We start from the raw sequence: 26,481 nt of genomic DNA, 5'->3' as shown, positions 1-26,481 counted from the left end.
TGAAATCAGAATTTCTGGGGGTGGTACCAAGGCATCCACATTTTATAAAACTCCCCAGGGGATTCCAAAGTGCAACCAAGTTTAATGATAGGGTCTTGCTACTCAAAGTGTGGCCTGTGAACCAACAGGGTGCTACCCGGGAGCCTGTTATAAATGCAGAGTCTCAGGTCTTCCCCTAAACCCACTGAATCAGAATCTGCTTTTTATCCGTATCTCTAGGGATCTGTGTGCACACAAGTGACTGGGAAGCACCACTCTAGAAGGCAGCTATCCTAGGCCTAAGCAATTTCAAAGCAAGAGGCATTGGCAACAGGAGCTTGGGCACAGCTCTGAAAACACCTGCTCCAAGACACCATGGAGGCTGTGTCATTAGAGAGGGCCCACTTTCAGTTCATCACTGGGGATCCAGAAACACAAGGCTCTGTGGGACAATACTGGAGGGAAAGAAGGTGATCTCAGCGAAATCTCCCAAACTGTCAACACTGGCTCCCTTTGGGAGGAGGGATAGTGAAGCAGGAAACTTGAGTTTTTGTTTTCTGTACAATTTGAATTTCTTAACTGTGTGTGTGTGTGTGTGTGTGTGTGTGTGTGCACGCGCGCGTGTGTGTGTGTTTTAGTGTGTTTTGGGAATTGTTAAGGATTATGTTGATGGTGGGGCTATGGGATATTCTTTAACATTTACTTTATTAAAAAATCTAATAAATGGTATTTTTTAAAAAGCAATATACATAGCAAAAGCAATTAGAAATACCAAGATGAATTTGGAAAAATCAGTCTTAATGGGATACCTTAATATTATTGCATCACTTTGTCTTTGTCAAATCAAGTAGGCAAAAAGAAATAAAAATATGGACGATATGAATAATTTCATTAATAAGGTTATTTACTAGATATATTTCAAATATGTAATCTACATATATGGAATACATAATTTTAACACATTCCACTTAGCGTTTTTAAAAGTGAAGCATTTTTCTAGCCCACAAAGGAAATCTTAATACCTTTCAAAAGGTAGGAAGTTTAAGCCACATGAGGGTAGAGAACATGTAATGTCTTGTCTGCACTGATCCTCAGTGCCTGGCACAGTGGCTGCTATGATGTAGGTGCTCATTAAATATTTATTGTTGGAAGGCTACATTTTCTCACTTAAATGCAATAAAATAAAAAGTTTACAGTGAATGTTTGAACAAATAAAAAGCTCAAAGCATAAAAGAAATTCAAAATAAAAGAAATTCTCCCTCAATTTAAAGTCAATGTAATATTAATGTAAGGCCAGACACTATAAAACTCTTAGAGGAAAAGAGAGGCAGAACACTCTTTCTTTGACATAAATCGCAGCAATATCTTTTGGGATCCGCCTCCTAGAGTAATGAAAATAAAAACAAAAATCAACAAATGGGACCTAATTAAACTTAAAAGCTTCTGCACAGCAAAGAACACCATAAACAAAATGAAAAGGCAACTCACAGAATGGGAGAAAATATTTGCAAACAAAGCCATTAATCTCCAAAATATACAAACAGCTCATGCAGCTCTATGTCAAAAAACCAAACCACCCAATCAAAAAATGGGCAGAAGATCTAAATAGACATTTTTCCAAAGAAGACATACAGATGGCCAAAAAGCACATGAAAAGTTGCTCAACGTCACTATCAGAGAAATGCACATCAAAACTACAATGAGGTATCACCTCACACCAGTCAGAACGGTCATATCAAAATGTCTACATGGGGCTTCCCTGGTGGCGCAGTGGTTGAGAGTCCGCCTGCCGATGCAGGGGACGCAGGTTCATGCCCCGGTCCGGGAAGATCCCACATGCTGCGGAGCGGCTGGGCCCGTGAGCCATGGCCGCTGAGCCTGCGCGTCCGGAGCCTGTGCTTCGCAACGGGAGAGGCCACAGCAGTGAGAGGCCCGCGTACAGCCAAAAAAAAAAAAAAAAAGAGTCTACATGGGGCTTCCCTGGTGGCGCAGTGGTTGAGTGTCCATCTGCCGATGCAGGGGACATGGGTTCGTGCCCCAGTCCCGGAAGATCCCACATGCCGTGGAGCGGCTGGGCCCGTGAGTCATAGCCGCTGAGCCTGCCCGTCTGGAACCTGTGCTCTGCAACAGGAGAGGCCACAACAGTGAGAGGCCCGCATACCGCAAAAAAAAAAAAGTCTACAAACGATATAAGCTGGAGAGGGTGTGGAAAAAAGGGAACCCTCCTACACTGTTTGAGGTAATATAAATTGGTACAAACACTATGGAGAACAGTATTGAAGTTCCTTTAAAAAAAAAAAAAAAAAAAATCTAAAAATAGGGGACTTCCCTGATGGTACAGTGGTTAAGAATCTGCCTGTCAGTGCAGAGGACACTGGTTTGAGCCCTGGTCTGGGAAGATCCCACATGCCACAGAGCAACTAAGCCCATGCTTCCCAACTACTGAGCCTGTGCTCTAGAGCCCGCAAGCCACAACTACTGAGCCCATGTGCCACAACTACTGAAGCCCGTGTGCCTAGAGCCCATGCTCCACAACAAGAGAAGCCACCGCAATGAGAAGCCTGCGCATGCAACGAAGAGTAGCCCCCGCTCGCTGCAACTAGAGAAAGCCCGCACACAGCAACGAAGACCCAAGGCAGCCATAAATAAATAAATAAATAAATAAATAAATAAATAAAAGTAGAACTACCATATGATCCAGCAATCCCACTCCTGGGCATATATCTGGAGAAAACCTTAATTTGAAAAGATACATGCACCCCAATGTTCACTGCAGCACTATAATAATAGCCAAGACATGGAAGTAACCTAAATGTCCATCGACAGAGAAATGGATAAAGAAGATGTGGTATGTATAAACAATGGAATATTATTCAGCCATAAAAAAGAATGAAATAATGCCATTTGCAGCAACATGGATGGACCCAGAAATTATCATACTAAGTGAAGTAAGTCAGAGAAAGACAAATATCATATGGTATCACTCATATGTGGAATCTCATTTTAAAAAATGATACAAATGAACTTATTTACAAAACAGAAACAGACTTACAGATATGGAAACAAACTTGCAGTTAGCAAAGGGGAAACATGGAGGGGGGAGGGATAAATCAGGAATTTGGGATTAATATACACACACTACTATATAAGATAGATAACCAACAAGGACCTACTGTATAGCATAGGGAACCCTACTCAATATTCTGTGATAACCTATATAAGAAAATAATCTGAAAAAGAATGAATATATGTATATATATAACCGAATCACTTTGCTGTACACCTGAAACTAACACAACATTGTAAATCAACTATACTCCAATAAAATTTTTTAAAAGTCAATGTAATATCAATTGCAACTCAATAGGATTTTCATGGAATTTTATAAGCTGATTCTAAAATTAATACGGAAGAGCAAATGTATATGAATTGGCAAGGTAAATATTAAACATAATCTATTTTTTGTTCTACAAGATTCATAATTTTGTAAAATTATAGAAATTAAAGTGGCATGACATTGGAGTAGGAAAAGAAAAATTGACAGATAACAGAACTGAGTAGAAAATTCAGGTATATCTTGTCCATTGGTTTATTAATCTAAATAAATAGATTTATTTAGATTAACGTCAAATGCATAAAGAAATTATGTGCCATTCAATAAATGATACTGGGAAAACTGCCTCACATTTGGAAAAAATAAAATTAGATCCTTACCTCACGCTATCCACAAGGAAAATGTTCCAATGGATTAAAGTCCTGAAAGATAAACACAAAACAACTGTATTAGAAGAAATATAGGAGAATGTATTATCAACTTGGGGTATGTGCTGCTTCTTAGATAAAGCACAAAACCTAAAGGCAAAGTTTAATAAATTGACTACATTATAAGCCATAATTCTGTGTGACAGATGACACCACAAAAGTTTTTGAACAGTGACAAATGTGTTAAAAATATTGATAACGTGGGACTTCCCTGGTGGCACAGTGGTTAAGAATCCGCCTGCCAATGTAGGGGACATGGGTTCGATCTCTGCTCTGGGAAGATCCCACATGCCGCGGAGCAACTGAGCCCGTGTACCACCATTACTGAGCCTGCGCTCTAGAGCCCGCGAGCCACAACTACTGAGCTCGCGTGCCACAACTACTGAAGCCTGCACACCTAGAGGCCGTGCTGTGCAACAAGAGAAGCCACCACAATGAGAAGCTCACACACCGCAAAGAAGAGTAGGCCCCGCTCACCACAACTAGAGAAAGCCCACATGCAGCAACGAACAAATAAATAAATAAATGCAGCCAAATAAATAATTTATTTATTTTAAAAAATACTGACAACCTATTTAAGAGACAAAGGACTAGGATCAAGAATGAATAAAGAATTCTTACCAGTCATCAAGAAAAAAATGAACAATAGAAACTGGACAAAGGATATGAACAGGCAATTCACAGGAAAAAACATATAAATCATCAGTAATCACATTTAAAAGGATGTTTCATTTCACTAGTAATCAAGGGATTAATTGCAAAGTAAAATAAAAAGATACTATTTTTCACTCATTAGTTTAGCAATTTTTTTTTTTTTTTTTTTTTTTTTTTTGCGGTACGAGGGCCTCTCATTGCTGTGGCCTCTCCTGTTGTGGAGCACAGGCTCCGGACGCGCAGGCTCAGCGGCCATGGCTCACGGGCCCAGCCGCTTCATGGCATGTGGGATCCTCCCGGACCGGGGCACGAACCCATGTCCCCTGCATCGGCAGGCGGACTCTCAACCACTGCACCGCCAGGAAAGCCCCCTAGCAAATTTTTTAAAGTTAGAGTATAACAAGTGTTGGCAGGATGGGGATAATAAATTCATACCTTATGAGAGGAATATGTAAATATATATGAAAATGTATATAAAATGCCATTCCCACTTTGAAGGGCATTTGCGCAGGACCAAAAATAAAAAATGTACCCTGTAACATGACAATTCCACATCTTTGCTTCTACCTTGGAGAAATATTGGCACACACTCCATGGGAGCCTGCAAGTGACTTTGACTGCAGCTTTCCCTATGAAAGCAAAACCTGGAAATAAGCTAATTGTCCATCAAACAGAATGTGGTTGAATAAATTATACTAAATCCATACTATACAATACACCACAATAGTTAAAATGAATCAGTTTGATGTAGAGATATTGATGGGAAAGATGCTCATAACCCACAGAAGAAAGATACAGTATTGTATATATAATATGATATTCTTTTTTTTTCATACTGCAGGTTATTAGTCATCAATTTTATACACATCAGTGTATACATGTCAATCCCAATCGCCCAATTCAGCACACCACCATTCCCACCTTGCCGCAGTTTTCCCCCCGTGGTGTCCATACGTTTGTTCTCTACATCTGTGTCTCAACTTCTGCCCTGCAAACCGGCTCATCTGGACCATTTTTCTAGGTTCCACATACATGCATTAATATACAATATTTGTTTTTCTCTTTCTGACTTACTTCACTCTGTATGACAGTCTCTAGATCCATCTACGTCTCAACAAATGACTCAATTTCGTTCCTTTTTATGGCTGAGTAATATTCCATTGTATATATGTACCACAACTTCTTTATCCATTCATTCGATGGGCATTTAGGTTGCTTCCATGACCTGGCTATTGTAAATAGTGCTGCAATGAACATTGAGAGGGTGCGGAGAAAAGGGAACCCTCTTGCACTGTTGGTGGGAATGTAAATTGATACAGCCACTATGGAGAACAGTATGGAGGTTCCTTAAAAAACTAAAAATAGAACTACCATATGATCCAGCAATCCCACTACTGGGCATATACCCTGAGAAAACTATAATTCAAAAAGACACATGCACCGCAATGTTCATTATAATATGATATTCTTTGTGTTAAAAAAAAATCCACAAACTATATTTTCTCTAAGTTGACATATATAAATGCCAAAAAAATCTGGAGTGCCATTTAATATGGCAAACTGAGATGATGTGGTATCCCTTTCTGCTATCACCTAGAATCTTCCTAGAAATCCTATATAAAATATTCTACAATATTTCAAAATACAGACCTATTCATTCCCTGCCCATACACACAAATACACATAAATGACTGTCAAGTTGTGAAAAATAGAGCTATTTTCAAAAGCCAGGGCTGTACAAACTGAAGTTCAGTAGCCCTGAGGTGAGGAGTCTAGATATTAAATAGAGACTTAATTTGGAGAAGATTTAAAACAATGTGAAATTAATTAACTATATTTCAATTAAAAAATTAATTGGTAGCAATATATAATCCACTTTAGATTACCAAATAAATCTGTTTTAGCTTTCATTTTAGCTTAAAATGAAAAAAAAAATGGGGAATTAAATTTCTAGATAAGAATAACATGGACAATGTGTGATAGTGGGAGTGGTTATCAGATCCCTGAACAGTTTGGGACAAGGGTATAGATATTCATTAACTTTAGACTTTGGTAATTCAAGCATGCATCATAAAAACTTCAGCATAACTTCCGAGCAGAGAAACAGTGTTACAAACCATTGCAAAAAAGGAAGGGAGGGAATAAAGAAATCTCACCAATCAAATAGAGGGCAGAAAATTGGGGGGGAAAGAATAAATAAAGAAAAAATATGGCAAAGAGAGAGAACAAAATAAGATGGTAGAAATATATGTTAGTATTCAAAGTAAACAAAAATGGACTAACCCTGCCAGTTAAAAGACAAAGATGCTTAGATTGGGGCAGGGTGGGAGATGGGGAGAGCAGACAGCTATTCACAGTATAAGATTACATCTCAGAAAGGTTGAAAGTAAAAAAACAGGAAATGTTATGTTAGAGAAATATAATAAAAATAATTTAAGAGCTGGTGTAGCTTATATTAAGATCTGGCAAAATAGACTTTGAGGCAAAAGCACTAATAGTGATGTTGTATAGTGATAAGAAGCAATGAAGATTCAAGAATCCTAAACCTGTTTGCATCTAATAACAACCTCAAAATACATAAAGCAAAATACTGAAATTGCAGACACATCCACAATCAAACAGGGAGTTTTTTTTTTTTTTTTTTTTTTTTGCGGTACGCGGGCCTCTCACCGCCGTGGCCCCTCCCGTCGCGGAGCACAGGCTCCGGATGTGCAGGCTCAGCGGCCATGGCTCACGGGCCCAGCCGCTCCGCGGCATGTGCGATCTTCCCGGACCGGGGCACGAACCCGCGTCCCCTGCATCAGCAGGCGAACCCTCAACCACTGCGCCACCAGGGAAGCCCAAACAGAGATAATGTACTCTCTCTTATTTATATTTCAAGCAGATGAAAAATAAAATTAGTAATAAAGATTTGAACAACACAGTTAACAAGCTCAAACTTATAAAAGCTGTTTAGAACCCTGCACTCAAATTTTAGAGAATAATCAATTTTTAAAGCATCTATGGAACAGTTATAAAAATAGTCAACTTCTAGATCAGACTACTCTTAGAAACTCCAATATCATGCAGACAATATACTCTGATAACAATGAAATTAAAAAGACCATAAATTGGTTCTTTGCAAAATTTAATAAAATATATAAATTTCTAGCATGATTTATCAAGAAAAAAGAGAAAAAGCACAAATAAACAATATTAAGAATGAAAAGGAGGGAGACAATTTCAAATATAATAAATCATATGAAGATACTACAAAGAATTTTATAATATATTAAAAAATTGAATGATTTCATAGGTAAGTGTAATTTACAAAACTGATCCAGGAAGAGAGGATAAACCTGAACAGATCTTTAATCATTAATAAAATTATTTCAGTATTTTAGATTCTACCCACAAAAATAAAATAAAACAAAATTATTAGGCACAGATGATTTTATAAGCAGGAGTTATCAAAACTTCAAGGAATAGCAAATTTTAATTCTTTACAACATATTCTAATGAATACAAAAAGAGAGAAAGCTCCTTTACACATTTTAGGAACCTGGTACAACATTAATACTAAAACAAACAAGCAGGCTACAAGGACTGCATGTTAAAAGACAGTCTTACTTATGGGTATAGATGCAAAAATCCTAAGTAAAATATTAAATTGAATAATGAGTGAAAAACAAGGCAAAAACATAACAAGTAGAGATTATTTGAGGAATGAACGGATAGTTTAGCATTTAAAATATTAATGTAATTAGCCCAGTAATATATTAAAGGAGAAAAACTGTATTATCATCTCAACAAATGTGGGGAAAAGCATGTGATAATACTGAATGCTAATCTAAGAAAAGTTATCTAGAGAACAAAGAGGAGCTTACCTGGTCTCATAAGGGGTATTTATTGGTCAAAGGGTACAAACTTTCAGCTATAAGATGAATAAGATCTGGGGATCAAATGTACAACATGATGACTATAGTTAACAACACTGTATGGTATATTTGAAAGTTGCTAAGAGAATTGATCTGAAATGTACTCATTACCACCACCACCACAACAAAAATGGTAATTGTGTGAGGTGATGTGTCAACTAATTTTACTGTGATAATCATTTTGCAATATATACATGCTTCAAATCATCACATTGTACGCCTTAAATTTACACAGTGTTACATATCAATTATATCTCAATAAAGCTGGACAAAAATAAAGCCCCCCCCAATAGAAAAGTTGTAATAGACATGATAATTAGTGCTGAATAGCAAAAAGCATTTCTATTAAATTCAGAAACAACTAAAAAATGACTGCTATCACCACTTATATTCAATGTTATACTAGACAAATACAATTAATAAGAGAAAAAAGGCATATGGATTGAAAATGATAGAATTGTCATTATTGCCAGATTTAAAAAATCATCAGCTACATTTGAAAAAATTCCAAGAAAATCTACCAACAAATTATCAGAATAGTTAGGCAAGCCTGATAAACACAAATTCCATATACAGAAGTCGACTGCATTCCTACACACCAGCAACAGAAAGCTAGAAAATGTAATTTTTAAAGATACCACTCACAATAACAAAATCTATAAGATTTGCAAGAACTTTAAAGAGAAAATTATAAAACTTCATTGAAGTATATAAAAAGCCTAAATAAATGGATAGAAAAGTCACATTAGTAGATGTTAAAACTCACTATCATAAAGATGGAAATTCTCCCTAACTTTATGTATAGATTTGATGCAGTGCCATTCCAAAACAAGAGAGTTTTTCATGGAACTTGGTGAGCTGGTCCCAAAATATATATGGAATCATAAAGAGTCAAGAATAGCTCTTTTTTTGTTATGTGTGTATAAGCTGATTATTCAGTGATGTATTTTCCTGCCAGATATGAAGACTTATTATGAAGCTGAAGTAATTTAAATAATGTGACATTAGTGCCACGACAGACAAACAGAAAAGAGAACCTGGAAACTGACCCACACATATAAGGGACTGGCACGAAAGAGGGGCCAAAGGATGGACTATTTAATAAATGATGCTATAATAAATGATAAAGGAGTGATGGAATTAGAATATTGCCATTTTTCAAGCCCTAATGAAATAACGGATCTAGGAACATCAGTGGTTGTTAACATCCCAAAAATCTGAAGTTAGACTTTATGTACCTGCTAGTGGAAGTACAAAGATCCTATATGAAGTATTCTTACCAAATGTCAAAGCTGAATCTAATCGAGTCTCTAACTGTTTACAGGAAACACAGGGGCAGAAGAACATGCTAAATGAAACCACAAAGATGCAATCAGAAAAAGCCAGAATGTGGGAATCAGTACAGAACCAAGTCGAGTTTCTTTAATAAATAACTTTGAGGGGGAAGAAAAGAGGAAGGAGATACATATATATTAAAATAGAGTAAGGAAACATTCAACCAACTGTAATATTGATATATGGACTCTATTTGGATCCTGTTTCAAATCAACTGCAAAAAGAAAACTGTGATATAATTTGTAGAAATTTGCTTACTGATGTTGAGGAAATTGGGGTTTTTTTAGATGTAATCATGTTATTGGGGTTAAAAAGAGACCTGATCTTGGGGCTTCCCTGGTGGCGCAGTGGCTGAGAGTCCGCCCGCCAATGCAGGGGACGCGGGTTCGTGCCCCGGTCCCGCGGAGCGGCTGGGCCCGTGGGCCATGGCTGCTGGGCCTGTATGTCCGGAGCCTGTGCTCCGCGACGGGAGAGGCCACAACAGTGAGAGGCCCGCGTAACGCAAAAAAAAAAAAAAGAGATCTGATCTTTTAAAGATTCATGCTTAAATATTTACAGATGAAATTATATGACGTCTGGCTTTGCTTCAAAATAATTTAGGAGAGAGAATGATTGAAGGTATGGATGAAACAAGACTGGCCATGATTAGATTATTGTTGAAGCTGGGTGATGAGTACATGAGGTTTATTATCCTATTCTCTGTACTATTTTTTATGTTTGAAATTTTCTAAAATAAAGAGGAAAAACAACACTGGGATGATTTGTTATCCCTATGAAGAGATTATAAAATTAGATCCCTTCCTCACATCATATAAAAAAATAAATTCCAGGTGGATTAAAGACTACTAAGTTGCAAAATCTTGAAACTTTTGGAAATAAATATAGGAACAAGTGTTTATGACATTGGGGTGGGAAGGATTTCCTAAGCAAGACAGAAAAAGTGCTAACCACAATGGCAAACATTAATAAATTTCAGTATACACAAATAAAATATTTGTATACAATAAAAGATATAACAAACAAAATGAAAGACAAACCACAGTCTGAGAGAAACTATCTGCAACAAAATATTAGTGTCCACAATATATAATGAACCTTTACAAATCAATGAGGGGAAAATGGGGAAATTGGCAAAGGCTAGAAACAGGCAATTCCAAGAGGAAACCCAAATAGTAAATAAGTACGTAAAAAGCTCTGTAACCCCACAGATAACCAGGAAAATGTAATTAAAGCAACAATGAGATATATTTCACATCCATTGAGCAGCAAAACTTAAAAATCAGATGATACCTGGTGATGGAGAGGATGCAAGGAAATAAGCACTCTTATACAGTGCTGGTGGGAGTGTAAACTGGTCCAGTCACATTGGAGATATTTTGATAATACTGGACCTAGTTGAGTTAAAGATGCCTTGTGACTCAGCAATTCCACTTCCATGTAGATACACGAGATAAATTTTTTCCCATGTATCTAAGAAGACGTGGGTAAGAATGTTTATCGTGCACTATATGTAATAGTTTAAAAATGGAAACAACTGTACCTTAGAAGGGAAATGGAAAAATATTCATACAATGAAATACTAGCAAGCAGATAAAATGAATAAACTAAACCTATAGGGCTTCCCTGGTGGCGCAGTGGTTGAGAGTCCGCCTGCCGATGCAGGGGACACGGGTTCGTGCCCTGGTCCGGGAAGATCCCACATGCCGCGGAGCAGCTGGGCCCGTGAGCCATGGCCGCTGAGCCTGGGCGTCCGGAGCCTGTGCTCCACAACGGGAGAGGCCACAACAGTGAGAGGCCCACGTACCGCAAACAAACAAAAAACAACTAAACCTATATACATCAACATGAGTAAATCTCAAAATAGGGCTTTAAAAAGATATGGACAATATGCTACTATTCATGTAAACTTAAAATACCCCAAAGAATTCTGTATATTATTTGTTGTAAACATATGAGAATGATGCCCACCGACTTAAGGAGAGTGATGTCCTTGGGGGAAGGAGGGTAAGAAAAGGATGCGCGGGACTCCAAAACTCTGATGATGGTAAAATGGATATCTGTTAGATCATTTCCTGTTATTTTTTGTGAATTTGAAATATCTCATAATTAAGACCTTTTTTTTTTAAAGAAAAAGCATTGGTTTAATATCCTCAAAACATTATCCTTATCACACATTAAAGATGATATGATTTTTCTATCTGGGAAATCCTGGATAATTAACTGAAAAATTCTTAGAACTCAGAAAAAATTAATTGAAAAATACTTAGAACTAAGAAAAGTGGTTACTCCTAGGGGTAGAACTATTGAGGTACTTTCACTTTCTTTTAAATTGTCTGAATTTTTAAATGATGAACATGTATTACTTTTGTATTCAGAAAAAAATAATGATATTTACGTTTTGAAAATTTTTTAAAAACAGAGACGTTAAAAAACTAATAAAGTTCGGTAAGGTAGCAGCTTAAAAAATAAACGTGGCAGCAATAAAAATTTATAAAGCAATATTGGAATAAACGTACAATTCAAAAAAGCAACCCAAATTATTAAACAACCAAAAAAATGTGCAGACATATGAAGAGAACCATAAAACTTTACATAAAAGGAGACCTGAATAAATGAGAAACGTATAAGAATAAATGAGAAATGTTCCAGATTGGGAAGAGCTGATATTCTGCAGATGCTAATTCTCCTCAATGCACGCATGCACACAACACAGAAATGAATTCATTCTAATCATTCTATCTTGAAGAACCAGCATTGTATACTTAATGACAATTAATAAATATATTTCCATATCACTAGATATTTTGCAGCAGAAGTTCTTAATCTGAGCCACCAGGACTCCTAGGGACTCTAGGGGGTCCTTAGACTCACTGAAATTAAATGCAAATTTTCCTGCACGTGTGAATTTTTCTGGAAGGGTATCCATAGCTTTTAAGAGATCCCAAAGTGGCCCATTCCAAAGAAAGACTAAGAACCACTACTACTGATCTATTTTTGGGGGCGGGGGGGTAACAGGTTCAGTGGATATAATTCACATGCCATAAAATTCACCCATTAAAAGTGCCTTTTAGTATATTCACAGAGTTGTACAACCATTGCCACAATTTTAGAACATTCCATCACCCCAAGAAGAAACCCTGTATCCTTTAGCTATCATCTCCCAAAAACCCCATCACCCGCAACCCTAAACAACCACCAATGTACTTTCTGTCTCTATAGATTCGCCTTTTCTGGACAGTTCACATAAATAAAATCATATAATATGTGGTCTGTTGTGACCAGCTTCTTTCCCTTAGCATAGTGTTGTCAAGGTTCATCCATGATGTAGCATGTATCAGTACTTCCTTCCTTCCTTTTGTCTAATATCCCATTGCATGAATATATCATATTTTCTTTATTCATCCGTTGATGGACATTTGGGCTGTTTCAACCATCTGGCTATTATGAATAATGCTGCTTCGAACACTTCTGTAAAGTTTTAGTGTGAGCATATTTTTATGTGATCAACAACCATCTATATTTCCTTTTCTGCCAACTATTTGATTAAATTCATATTTCTTAACTGTTTTTCATTATCAACCTCATAAGGAGAAAACTTTAATTAATTTTATTAATTTAAAAATTATTTTAAGGAATAAGATTTATTCCTTAGAGTTGACTCTGGATGGCCACAAACCATTGTAATATCTAAGATATTTCACCCCCCAAGAATCGAATCAATTTTTGCCCCCTTGAAGGTCTATTACACTCCTTGAGAATGCATGCTTTAAAACCCTTGTACATTTTCCCCCTACGGGGTGGTTGTTCTTATTCTTTCCATTCCTTAGGAATGCTTTATATGTTAGAGAACCTGGCTCTCTGTGATATGAGTTAGAAATAATTCCCCCCACCACCGGTCTGTAGTTTCTTGAGATTTAGCTTCTGATGGTTTTTGCCTTACAGATTTTTTAAGAGGTAGTTGAATTTATCAATCTTCTTATGGCTTTTGGGTTTTTGTCATACTTACTAAGCCTTTGCCATTCCAAGATTATAAAAACATTCATCTGTGGCTTATGCTTTCAATTCCCATATTTAAATCTCTGACCCACCTAAAATTTATTTTGGTGTAAGGTACAAACTAGGGATCTAACTTTTTTCCCCAGGTAACTATCCAGTTATCTCAGGATTTATTACTGAATGATCAATCTTTCTCACACTGACTTGAAATGCCACCTCTATCATATACTAAACCACCGTGCATATCTGGGTCTAATTCTGAATTTTTAGTCTGTACCACTGATCTCTTTATACATGCAAGTACCATCACTGCACTGCTGTACTTAATGTATCCTCAAAATATATTTTATTATCTGGTGCCCTATTTCCCTCTAATTTTTGACACACAAAAAATTGGTTTCCTATTTTGGTTTGTTTTTATCTGAACTTTAAAATCATCTGGTTTCATTAAATAATACGGTTGGCATTTCAGTGGGATCCCATCACATGGTAAATTAATTTTAAAAGAACTGACATCTACATTTTGAGTGTTCTACCAATAACTTTCCATTTTTAAAGTCATCATCGGTATTTCAAAGTTTTATTTACACATATATCACGTATTTCTCATTATGATAAAATATTAAGCATTTGAAGTATCAAGAATGTACACAAACACACACACACACTCTTGACTCTTAATTTTGTACCCAACTATATTACTGAACTATATTATTTTTATAATAGTTTTTCAGTTTAGTCTCTTGGGTTTTACAGCTATACAGTCATATCACCTCATTGTATCATCTGCAAATAAAGATAATTTAATGTCCCATTTTCTTATTTTCATACCTCTAATATCTTTCTTTAATTACATTGGTTACTTCTTCCAGAACAATGCTAAATAATAGTTCAATATGATATTGAACATTTTTGTTTTATCCTGACTTTAATGGGAATGCTTTTAGTGTTTTTCCCATTAAGCGTAATGCCGGCTTATGGGGTGAAATGAGTCTATATGTTAAAGAAATAACTATCTTTTTCTACTTTATTAAATGTTTTAAAAATTAAGAATAGATACTGAATTTTGTCAAATGCCTTTCAGTGTTCATGGAGATAGTCTTATGATCTTTCTCCTTAGACCTATTAATATGATGAATTATATTAATAGATATTTTCCCAACATTTTATTACAAAATTTTTCAAGCATATACCAAAGTTTAAAGAATCTTACAGTGTGAACAAGCATATATCACTTACATTCTACCATGAACATATTACTACACTTGCTTTATTACATAATAGGTAATACATTTTTAAATATTGATTTTAATAGATTTCAAGTAATTCTATTAGATTTTACAATACTGAACCATTCTTACATTACTATACTAAACACCTGGTCATAGTGTATTAGTTTTGTTTTGAAGCACTGTTGTATTTTGTTTTCTGCTATTTTAATTTGGACTTTATATCAATATTCATAGATGTATGTACATGTGATGAGTATGTACATCTGTGTATCTCTGCTTCACAAAAACAATTTGAACATTAAAAATATTTTTTTTAGGCACTGGAATAGTTTAAGTAGTATTAGAATTATCTGTCCCTTAAAACACTGGTAGAATTCCCCTGTAAAACTGTTTGGGATGGGTTATTTTTCAAGGAAGTGAGTAAATATTTAACAGCATTTTCTCTTTCCTCTATGGCAATTTGTCTGTTTATTCTTTCTTTCTCTTCTGGGGTCAGTTTTGATAAATTATTTTTTCCTAATAAAAGTATCCATTTCTTCTAGTTGTCAAATGTTTTTGCAAAAAGTTTAGCAAAGTGTCTCTTACAATGCTTATATTTGTTTATTTGTACTGATTTTCCACTTGTCATGATTATTTTGTGTATTTTTACTTTCTCATTTTTTGATTAGGTTACCAAACCGTTGATATATTATTGTTTTTGCCCTAAAGAACTAGCACCTGATTTAGTAGTGCTGTATTTTTTCCTCTTTTCTAATTCATTGGTGTCTTTTCTCTTGATGATTCCTTCCTTCTCATTTTTTTAGACTAAATTTTCTTCTGATCACTGTTCTATCTCTATTTCATAGGTCTAATACTTAGGATTTTCACTATCACAATTTTCTAAACACTTTGAAGTTTGGAGTTTGATTTCTCTCTGACCCAAGAATTGTTTGAAAGTTTAAAATTTTATAGGCAGAAAAATATTTTTTGCATTTGAGTACTGTTACTAATTTTTGTTTATACTGATTGTGATCAGAGAATGTTGTCTCACTATTCCTACCTTTGTTTTCTTTTTGAATTAATATATGGTCAATTTTGTAAACTGATAGGACCATTTGAAAGGAATGTGCAGTCACTGTTTTTAATGATTAGTCAGTGTGATTATGTTTTAGACTTACCTCATTAATTATGTTCTAGGTATTTTATATTATTACTTTTTAATGTAAATGTCATGAACTTAAAGAGGTGAATTAAAGCCTCCTACTACTAATTTGGCTGGCTTTGTCTCTTCTTGTATCTCCTGTTGCTAAGTGCACGGATATATATAACTGTGTTTTTCATTATAAATTGTAGCGTTTGACATTATTAATTGCTCACCTTTGTAAATCACCTATTTTTATGGCTGAGACTACCACTGAATCACAATTTATTTAGTTACATTGTATTGTCAGATATTGAGGTTTTCCTAATTTTTCTTTAATGTGAAAGAATCCTAGTAATCTGAAAAGTGCTAAATAGTATTGCTGTTTTGACTTGCCTTTCTCAGTTAGCATTAAGATTTAATAGTTTATGATCATTTGCAGTTATTTATTAATGAATTATATATTAATGTTTATAATACAGAAAACCTAGATATTCAACAATAGGAGGCTAGATAAATAAAATTTCACTATATTAACATGATGGAATGATAGTAATTATCATTTATCGTACTTTATATACATTATGTCATCTTATCTCTATAAGAGTCCTATAAAGTCATTATTACCATTTTCAATTGATTCTAAGATTAAATTTTTATATATCAACATTACCTAAAATTAATTGCTTATGTGTCATAGTTTAATTGGCAGTGTTTTTTTTCTTTCTTAGTGGCAAAAAACGTAATTCTTACAATTGATGTCATATTAGTGTCAATGAAATATGTTATTTCTCCCGTTTCATAGATTATGGTACTAAATCTCAAGGATATTAAGTAATTTGCCCAAGGTCAGCCAACTTAAAAATGCCTAGAAGCATATAGATCAAAATGTTAAAATGGTTCTCTCTGGAAGGATTATAATTAGCTTTTTTCCCTTTTGCTCATCTATTCTGTTTCCTTCAATATGTACATATAACTTTTATAATAAGAAAAAGTGGAACTGCTTTTTTTTTTTTTAAAGATTGGGAGCATTTTATTTATTTATTTATTTATGGCTGCTTTTTTTAAAAAAGAAAAAATAAGGCTAGATTCCCCAATTCATGCTGTTCATCAGAATAAATCCCAGATAAATTAAATAATTAAATATAGAAAATAAGAGAATTCTAGTCATATGGAGATTGTGGTATCAGTGTAGTTTTTCAATAACCCCAAACATTCCCTGAAAATCAATGTAGCAGCAAAAGGAAAAAAATCCGTAGGCACTCTCTTCAACAAAACTAGGTGATAAGGAGATCCAACATATGCATAATTGAAGGCCCTAAAAGCAAAGCCTAAACAATGAAACAGAATATTTAAAAACTGAATTAAAATATTTCCTAAAATACAAGAGGACTGAATCTAAATATTGAAAGGGTACACTCTGTCCTATGAGAATTAATCTAGAATGGTCAACACCAACACTTAGCTCAGTGATATTATTGTTCCTTAAAGATAAAGTAAAAATCTTTTACATATTCAAGTTAGAGGTCCAAGTTACTTTTAAGGAAAAGAAAATCTGGATGGCAGCAAGATTCTAGATAGTAACATTTTATGTTTTAAAAATGGAGGAATATTTTTAAGATATTTAAGGGGAAAAATGGGCCAAAGACTTTAGATCTGGGTGAACTCTCCTTCAAATATAAAGACCACCAACCAAACAGTTATGAACGTGCAAGACCCCATGGACTGTGGGTCCACCAAGATTCTGTGCTCATAGGGCATCATAAGGATCTGTGGCAGACAGGTATACGGTGCAAATCTCCTTTGATCATGCACACGCTCGAGTCTCATCAGACCTGACTTACAAAACGCAAGTTCAAAGACAAAATTATTAAGAATCTCAGGATAGCAAAAGCAGAGCATTAAGTCAAATGTGGGCCTCTTTAGAGCGCAGGGCCCTGTGTGACTGCACAAGTTACACGCTCATGGAACCATCCCTGGGTGACCCCAGTGGCTGGTAAGGCCAGCTTTCTTCCAACTCATCTCCCTCCTCTGCTCTCTCTTCTGACATACTGGAGTGAATGGTATTCCTAAAACAGAGAATTAACCATATCTGGCTCCTCCTTAACGTCCCCCTTCCCATCGCTCTCTTGGCACTCATGATTATATTCATAATAAGATGGGTTACCTGGGCCTGCCCACTTTTCTCCTCTCTCATCTCTTCCTCTCCTGCCCCACACCCATACTCCAGGCCCTGGCCAACCGGAACGGATCCCAGTTCTGCACTCACCTCCTCCTGCTCTCCCTTCTCAGGAACCAGTACTCCTATCTACCTGGTTGTAGAAAGCTGGGATCATCCTTGTCTCTGCTCCCTCAACCCCCACATTTAATTTGCTCTTTCATGAATCACCTCTTGAACCTTTTCTTGTCAGTGTCCTTGGCATTCTTGTCCATTTGTCCTTCCTTTCCATCTACCTTGCAGTCTTCCACCCTGGAAGCCACCTGCCGTCTTCCTGCTCACCCTCAACAAGAAAGCCTTTGGGGGAGGATGTCACAGCCACAAAGACTGTGCCCCTGATAAACCTCCAACCTCATATGGGTCCATAGTTTCTCTCTTCTTTCTCAAAGGAAGCAGGGAAGCGTCCCCCGTCTAAGATGACTATCTCACTAGAAATTAACAATTCAAGGAAGGCTAAAATGTCCATATGCTTGGAAACTTTAATAGCTGATACTTACACAGCACTTGCTATATGCAGGCATGTTCTATGGTGGCCTTTACATGAGCTAGTACTCACTTAAATATTACCATTATAGAAATGAAAAAGGTGAAGCACAGACAGGTTAAGTGATTTTCTCAAGGTCAAACAGCCAGTGAGTAGCGCAGGGGAGGGGGATTCAAACCCAGGCAGACAGGCTCCAGGGCCCCTGAACTTTACCAACTGTAACACAGTCCTAAAAGGATTGAAGAAGTGCTTAGAATTAAATGATAATGGAAACAGTGCTTGTCATAACTATGGACACAACTAACAACAACCGTTAGTGAGAAATTTATGGCATCAAATATATTTATTTATCAAGAAATAAGAAAATGAAAATGAACAAGGCAGCACAAAGAAACAATAAAGATACTAATCAATGAAATAGTTAAAAAAATAGAGATTAACAAAACCAAAATGTGTGTTCTAGAAAAAACTAATTAAAATAGAGAAGTTAGTAATAATAAAAGAGTATTAGGAAGAGCTAGATGTTAACAAATACAAGAACCTATATAAATTACTTAAACATATAGGAAAACATAAAATGCCAAAATTTGTGCAAAAGGAAGCAAACCTGAACAGACACATAAATAAACCTGAACAAATACATATTAAGAAGATTGAACTGGTAGTCAGATATCTTCTCTTTCTACCCCTCCGCCCAACAAAAAACCTAAGCCCAGATGGTTTTAAGTGGCTCTACATATGAATTCTCCTAAACTTCTAAGAAACTGATATCTTCTATTTTATTCAAGTTGTTCCAGAAGAAAGAAAAATAGAGAACTTGGCCCAGCTCATTTTGTGAGGTAATATAATCCTGCTTCCAAAATCAGATAGGAACAATGCAAAAAGGAAAATCACAGGCCTATTTCTCTTATAAGCAGATGCAAAAACCCAAACAAAATATTTGCTAACAGAATCCAGCAACTTATTAAAAATAATAATCATATTCAAGGAATACAAAGATAGTTCAGCACTAGAAAAAATTTCCATTTAATTCAACATTAATAGAAGGAGAAAAACAATACATGATAATCTCAAATGATACAGAAAAGACATTTGATAACTTACAATACCTTCTTATGATTAAAAAAAACTCATAAAACTTGGAGTAGAGGGACTTCCCTGGTGGTGCACTGGTTAAGAATCCGCCTGCCAATGCAGGGGACACGGGTTTGAGCCCTGGTCCAGGAAGATCCCACGTGCCATGGAGCAACTAAGCCCGTGCACCACAACTACTGAAGCCTGCGTGCCTAGAGCCCATGCTCCACGAGAGAAGCCACCGCAATGAGAAGTCCGTGCACCGCAACAAAAAGTAGCCCCTGCTCGCCGCAACTAGAGAAAGCCCGCGCGCAGCAACGAAGACCCAACGCAGCCAAAAATAAATAAATAAATAAAATTTAAAAAAAAAACACTTTGAAGTAGAAAAATATCTACTTAATTTGATAAAGTTTTTACATCCCCAAACAAGTAATATACATAAGAGAAACTTTAGACATAACATCTTTATGTCCTAGAAGAACAAGATGTCCCTAATAACTGATAGCATTTAACATAGTATTAAAAATTCTAATTAATACTATAAGGAACTAAGATTGTGAGGTTTGGAAGGGAAGCCATAAGACTGTCATTATTTGTAGATATAATTACCCATTTAAGGTACCAACAGAATTAACAGACCAATTATTAGAACTAATATGAAAATTCAGTTAAGGTTGCTCAGATACAAGATTTACCTACCAAAAAAAAAATCAATAGAATTTTCTACACCAGCAATTGCCAACTAGAAAATGTAGTATAAAAAATGAAATACAAAAAAAGTAATAAGTGTAATATGTAATGAAATCATAAATGTAAGAAAATGTAATATGAAATACATCACAACTGCAACAAAAATTATACAGTATCTGAGAATTAATCCAAGAACCTACAAGACCTCTATGAATTGAACTTTTTTTTAATATGAAAATTTCACCTTTTATTCTATTAATAGATTACCTTCTATGGAGTTATAGTAACAGATTTCCAGATAGTAAACCATTTAATTTCCAAACATTAAACCATCTTTAGAATACATTCTACTTGATCGTTTGTATTATTCTTCTGGTGAAATCGTCAGCTAATATAGTTTTTAGGATTTTTTAATAAGTGAGACTGGTTTGTAGGGTTGATGTGTATGTGTGTGTGCATGTGTGTGTGTGTTGCTTTCTTTGACAGGCTTTGGTATCATTGCTATGTTCACTTCATAAAAAGAATTTTGAAGATTTCCTTCTATTTCTATGTTCTAGAAGAGTTAGATAACTGTTCCTTAAATGTTTGGTAGAATTCTTCTGCAGGACTATCTGGTGCTTCTTGAGGGAGCAATTCTTTGACATCTCTACTCTATTAAAATCAGTCTATTAGTATTTCTCTTCTGGGGTAAATTTGGTAATTTGTATAATAATAATAATAAACTGGGTTTCTGGATCCGCCAAGTCAAGGCCTCTAAGTGCAGTGACAGCATCAAGATCACAAGCCCCCAGGAACCATACAGTATGTATTTTTCATGTCTTCCTTCTTTCTTACGAATTGAACTTTAAATCTTGAATAATTGACAACTTGGATAGTAAGACTTAACATTATACTCAAGTCAACTTTCCCCAGATTAATTCATAAATTCACTACAATCCCAATCATAAGTACAATTATATATATACATATGTATACGTGTATATGCGTGTGTGTATTTGCTTTGAAAACTTGGTAAATCCAGTCCAAAAATTACATGAAGTAATGGAAGGTACATGAAGAACTAGGTCAACTCTAAAAAGAAAAAAAAAGGGGGGAAACAGGGAGGTGACTTTCCTTCCAAATAGTAAGACCTACTATAAAGCCACCATAATAAAATAACTGTAGCGTTGGCACAAGAATAGATAAGTGTATCAATGGAACTAAATGGAGACCTCAAAGACCTACCTCTGTACAATGGGAAGTTAATAGGGACAGAAGAGGTGGCACTGCACACTAGTGGGAAAAGGATGGATTGTTTGCACACAGGGCAGTGAAAACCAGCTCAGTCGACTAAGAAAATTACAGGGTCCCTGTCTAGCCTCACATGCAAAGAGGACTCTAGGTGAATTAAAGATCTCAGTGTGAAAGTTAAAAATCGTAGGGTTAATAGAAACAAATGTAGGAGGATACCTTTGGGGTTAGGGAAAGGCAAAGAGGATTATTTTCCAAAATTTTAAAAGCACAAACCATACTGCACAAATTTGCTGAATTTGATTACATCAAAATTAAGAGGTTGTGTTTAATAAAAATATATATATAACATGGGCCAATTAAGAGTCAGATGATAGGACTGAGATTTTTTTCAAAGTCTGAAATTGACAAGGGATTAACATCTAGAATCTACAAGGAACTCTGTAAAGCAACAAGAAGAGGACATCAACTCCAATAGAAAAATGGGCAAATGATATGACAGGCAATTTACAGAAAAGGAAACCCCAAAAGCTAATAAGCACATGAAGCGATGCTCAAACTCATTAGTAGTCAAAGAAATGCAAATTAAAACGAGATAGCACTTTACACCTTTAGACTGGCAAAAACTACAAACCTGGGTAATACCAATTAATGGCAGAAATGTGGAAGATAGGACCCCTCACACATGGCCGATGGGAGTGTAAATTGGTAAAGCCTTTTTAGAAAGAAATCCCAAACTACTTACACAAATTATGCGTGCACACGCATGCCCCCACACACACACACAAGGACCCAAAAAAATTCTAACAGGTGCACAATGGGAAATCTACAAGGATGTTTGCTGCAGGTTCCTTGGAAGAGAGATAATAGCAATCTGGGTTGGCCCTCACTATTATTAGGAAGCAAAGGAGCATATGTACAGATGACAACTTGGACAGATCTTAAAAAACAGTGCCAATTTGAAAAATAAGAGAATGGTAATATGATACAATACCACTTACATAAATTATAAATACATGCACACACTCTGGTATGCACGCATCTTCCCAAACCCTCCAGTGAACTAGCCACTCCTTGATTGTCTGTATCATGATGTCATTAATGTAACAGATCAATGGGATGTTCTGTGCAATATGGAAGCAGGCTGGATCTCCTTGGACTATCTGATGATAGAGGATGGAAGATTTAATAGAGTCCTGGGGCAAAACTACAAATAACTACGGTTGTTCTGTTTCAGATCCTCTTTTCTGATCAGAATAGAAAGAATGAGTTCACCAAATCAATGGCCACACACCATACACGTGAGGCTTTATTAACCCACTCCAGCAATGATACCACCCCCCCACCCCCCCCACCCCCCCCCCCCCCCCGCAACATGGCAGCTGCAATTAGGACCACAGTGATTGACAGGTGGAATGAGATTCTTTTGGGAGAGGCTGCCTCAGAGAAGAGAAGGGGGAGCTCCTGTGTTCAACCTGCTGGGAAAGAAGAGAGTACAGATCCTGTAGCCAAGATGTTGGGTGGCTGAGTTGAGGGACTATGCATCTGATGGCTTCTCTTTCCTTTGTGAAGAACTGCCTTTTATATTTATCATTATTGGAGGAGAATAATTACCTATTTCTTGAAGATGCCATTTTTGAAGGCAACCCATATTCCATCTCATCCCAATCAATTGGCCAAGCTCCTGCTGTTGACATGTGGGCACCGCCTGGTATAGCTGGTGCTCAGCCCACATCCATGGGAGGCCCACCACTTTCAGCATCTCCTTCTCCTTGCGATGCTGCATGAACGGGTTCTCTCTGCCCTGGAGTCTTGCTTCCATGAGCTTCTTGAACCCCCCCAACCCCCCCAGCCCCCCCAGCCCAAGACAAGCCCTTTGGCAGGAGGCTGGCCTCCCCAGCCCTGTCCCTCCAAGGATGTGCACATACAGGTAGATACCCACTCAGGATCTTCTCAAGGACAAAAATGTTTATCCAGAGACACAGAAAAGCACATCGACCCATTTGAACTCATAACGCGTCCAAACATATACACAGGCACTCACACAGACTTACTTATATCCACTCACATACATACACGTTCACATGTAGACTTGCACCTATACACATGCCCACACGGACACACCCCCTACACACATGCTTAGACTTTCAAGCCCTGCTCTAGGAACACCTATTCTGAGACACACTGGGATACATGCACACATTCAGTACACGCATGTGCCACATACATACTATTCCGGTATCTATGGTTGCAGAGCAAACTACCCGAAACTTGGTGGCATGAAGCAATAACCATCTTACTATGCTCACAGGGGGATGGCTTGTTTCTACTCCACCATGACCAGGGTCTCAGCTGGGAAGAATCCCATGACTGGAAGCATCTTCACTCACATCTCTGACACCTGAACTGGGATGACTTAAACGGCTGGGTGCTCATCAGGTATCTCTCTCTCTGCCTGAGGTTTCATGGCCTCTCCACGTGGTCTCGCCACGTGGCCTCTCTAGCGTGGTGGCCTGGGAATAGTTGGGGTTCTTAAATGGCAGCTCAGGACTCCAAGAGTGAGTGTTCAAGGTGAGCAAGGGGGATGCTGTATGGCCTTTTATGACCCAGCCTTGGAGTCACATAGCATTACCTCCGTCATCCTATTTACTCAAGGCGGTCACAAGTCCACCCAGATTCATGGGGTGAGGACACAGAGCCCACCTCCCGATGGGAGAAATGTGAAAGAACTTGCAACCATTTTTTAAAATGTTCACACATCTGCACACACAGGAATGCTTACACACACACACACACATATATACATTTACACACAATACATATCTATACATAAACACACACACACAGGCCTTGTCCTCAGAACCGCTATTCTGAGAGCAGACTTAGATAAACATACATGTGCATACGAGTACACATGTAGTACAGACACATTCACACAAGTACATCCACAGTCATACCTGGCACACCAATGCACACACACACATGCTCACAGCCGCAGGGCCTGCCCCGGAGATGCTCACTCCAACACCTGCGGCCCCACCTGCTTGCCCCCTGCCCCATGTCTGGCTGAGCTGGGGGCCAGGATGGACCGGGGTGGCTTGGCTGGAATGGGGTGGGCCCTCTCTCCTTACCACCCTTCCCTTGTGGCAGGGGCCTGGCAAGAAGGAAAACAAACAACCTTGCGGTGTTTAAATAAGCAAAGTTTTGTGCAAAGCAGAGGTTAATGTACTTTATTGTTCAATGTCATGTTTATAGTGGATTGGTGGAGGAAAAAATGTGATTAATTGCCCCGAAGCCCACGGATCTACAATTATTTGGTTGTTGTGAACAAATAAAAGACTACAGTATTCATCATATTCAAATGAGGCAGCAGAATAAATGATGGCGGGCCGGGTAGGAACAAAACCCAGGCATGTTCCCGCACAATCGGAAGGCGACTGGCGCCTTGTCAACCAGACACAGGGTGGTGGCGGGAGCCGAACCCGTTTGTCTCTGTACCGCCAGCAAGGGCTGGGCTGACCCTGCAGGTGCCGGCATTAATTCATGTCACACCTCGCACCTCCATCCTTTCTGATATGAAAACCAGGCGCCAATTTCGTAATAGAGACTTGTTTCTGATGAGGCATAGTTTGGGGCGGGGGCACAGATCTTCATTAGAGCCCCTTTCCCGGGTGCGCTCGTTACAGAGCACAGGTACTGGCTAAATGTGTCCGATCATTCATCATGATTTTGCCCTCCACTTTGTCACAGCGTGGGGATTTAAGGAAGATAGATGGTACAAGATGTTGTCTCCTCCACAGACGCTTTCTGCTCTGGTAAGTGTGTCCGATGCAGAATTATTTTGCCACTTTATTATTTCCTAGTGAGTGTTTGTCAGAGCTTCGCCTCTTGGAAGGAGCGAGTTGTTTCCTGTCACTCAGGGATGTCGCGGGAGCTGTGATGCTTGGCTGGGCTCGCCAGCCAGCTGGAACCCAGGCAGGGTCCCCAGGCAGGACTGCGGGGGGTCCTGGGAGTCTGGGCCACAGGGCGAATGTCAAACCCAACAGAAATGGGGAGAGGCCGGCTTTCGGAGAAGGCAGGGCACGGGGGCTTTGGACATGCTGGGTTGGGGGAGTTAAGGGGGCATCTTTTAGGACCTGGACTGGCTGTAGGCCAGCTGGCTGCACAGGGAGCTGTTCAAACCAGTGTCCAAAAGGCTGTAAGAGCTTGGCCTTGAGCTGAGCCAGCTGGAGAGGGTACGGGCAAGGCTGGGGCCCCGTGGGGCTGCTGATGGCCTTAAGGCGGTGTGGCCAAATTCTCGTGCCCATGGCTGGCACCAGATGAGCTTCCGGACCTGATCAGGACGGCCGAGGGAGCATGGGGTGACCAACAGGGACACCGGATGGGTGAAGATGGGGATGAGTTCGGCTTGAAGCCCGAAGTCCAGCCCAGAGCCCTGGGAACTCCTGGGAACATGGGAACATCATTCCAGGCAGCGCTGGGCCCTGGAATCCAAAGGTGACTCTGACCTCGGGGAGAAGGTGGGGTATCCAGGAGTCACCAGCCTGTCCTGCGGTCCTTCCTCATTTGTGTTTGCTCTGCAGGGGTCTCTCCACTGGCCTCATCCTCCAGGGTACCTGCTTCCCACTGCCACAGCTGGCTGAGCCAGTGACACTCAGCTGTCCCAGCCTTTCGGGCACACAGAAGAGAAATCTACTTTCTCTTGGCTTTCCCCCTCAGTCTAGGCTGGCTGGAGTGGTGAATCCAACAGGAATACTCCTTGGAGGTTCAGGGGAAACTTATGGAGACCA

General features: G+C 37.9%; 1 protein-coding gene across 4 annotated transcripts in view; it reads right to left on the bottom strand.

Moving 5' to 3' along the window:
- Positions 1 to 26,481, bottom strand: part of MVB12B (multivesicular body subunit 12B) — a 470,401-nt gene that overhangs the window by 227,670 nt on the left and 216,250 nt on the right. For all 4 annotated transcript variants that reach the window (XM_079928057.1, XM_079928058.1, XM_079928059.1 and 1 more), the window contains one exon: positions 3,694 to 3,735. The gene's annotated coding sequence lies outside the window, so the exon portion shown is untranslated. The remainder of the gene's footprint in view (positions 1 to 3,693; positions 3,736 to 26,481) is intronic.

Source organism: Stenella coeruleoalba, assembly GCF_951394435.1.
Source record: "Stenella coeruleoalba genome assembly, chromosome: 7".
In the NCBI taxonomy this organism is placed as follows: domain Eukaryota; kingdom Metazoa; phylum Chordata; class Mammalia; order Artiodactyla; family Delphinidae; genus Stenella; species Stenella coeruleoalba.
Note: the sequence above shows the minus strand (reverse complement) of the source record. Positions and strands in the feature narration are given on the sequence as shown.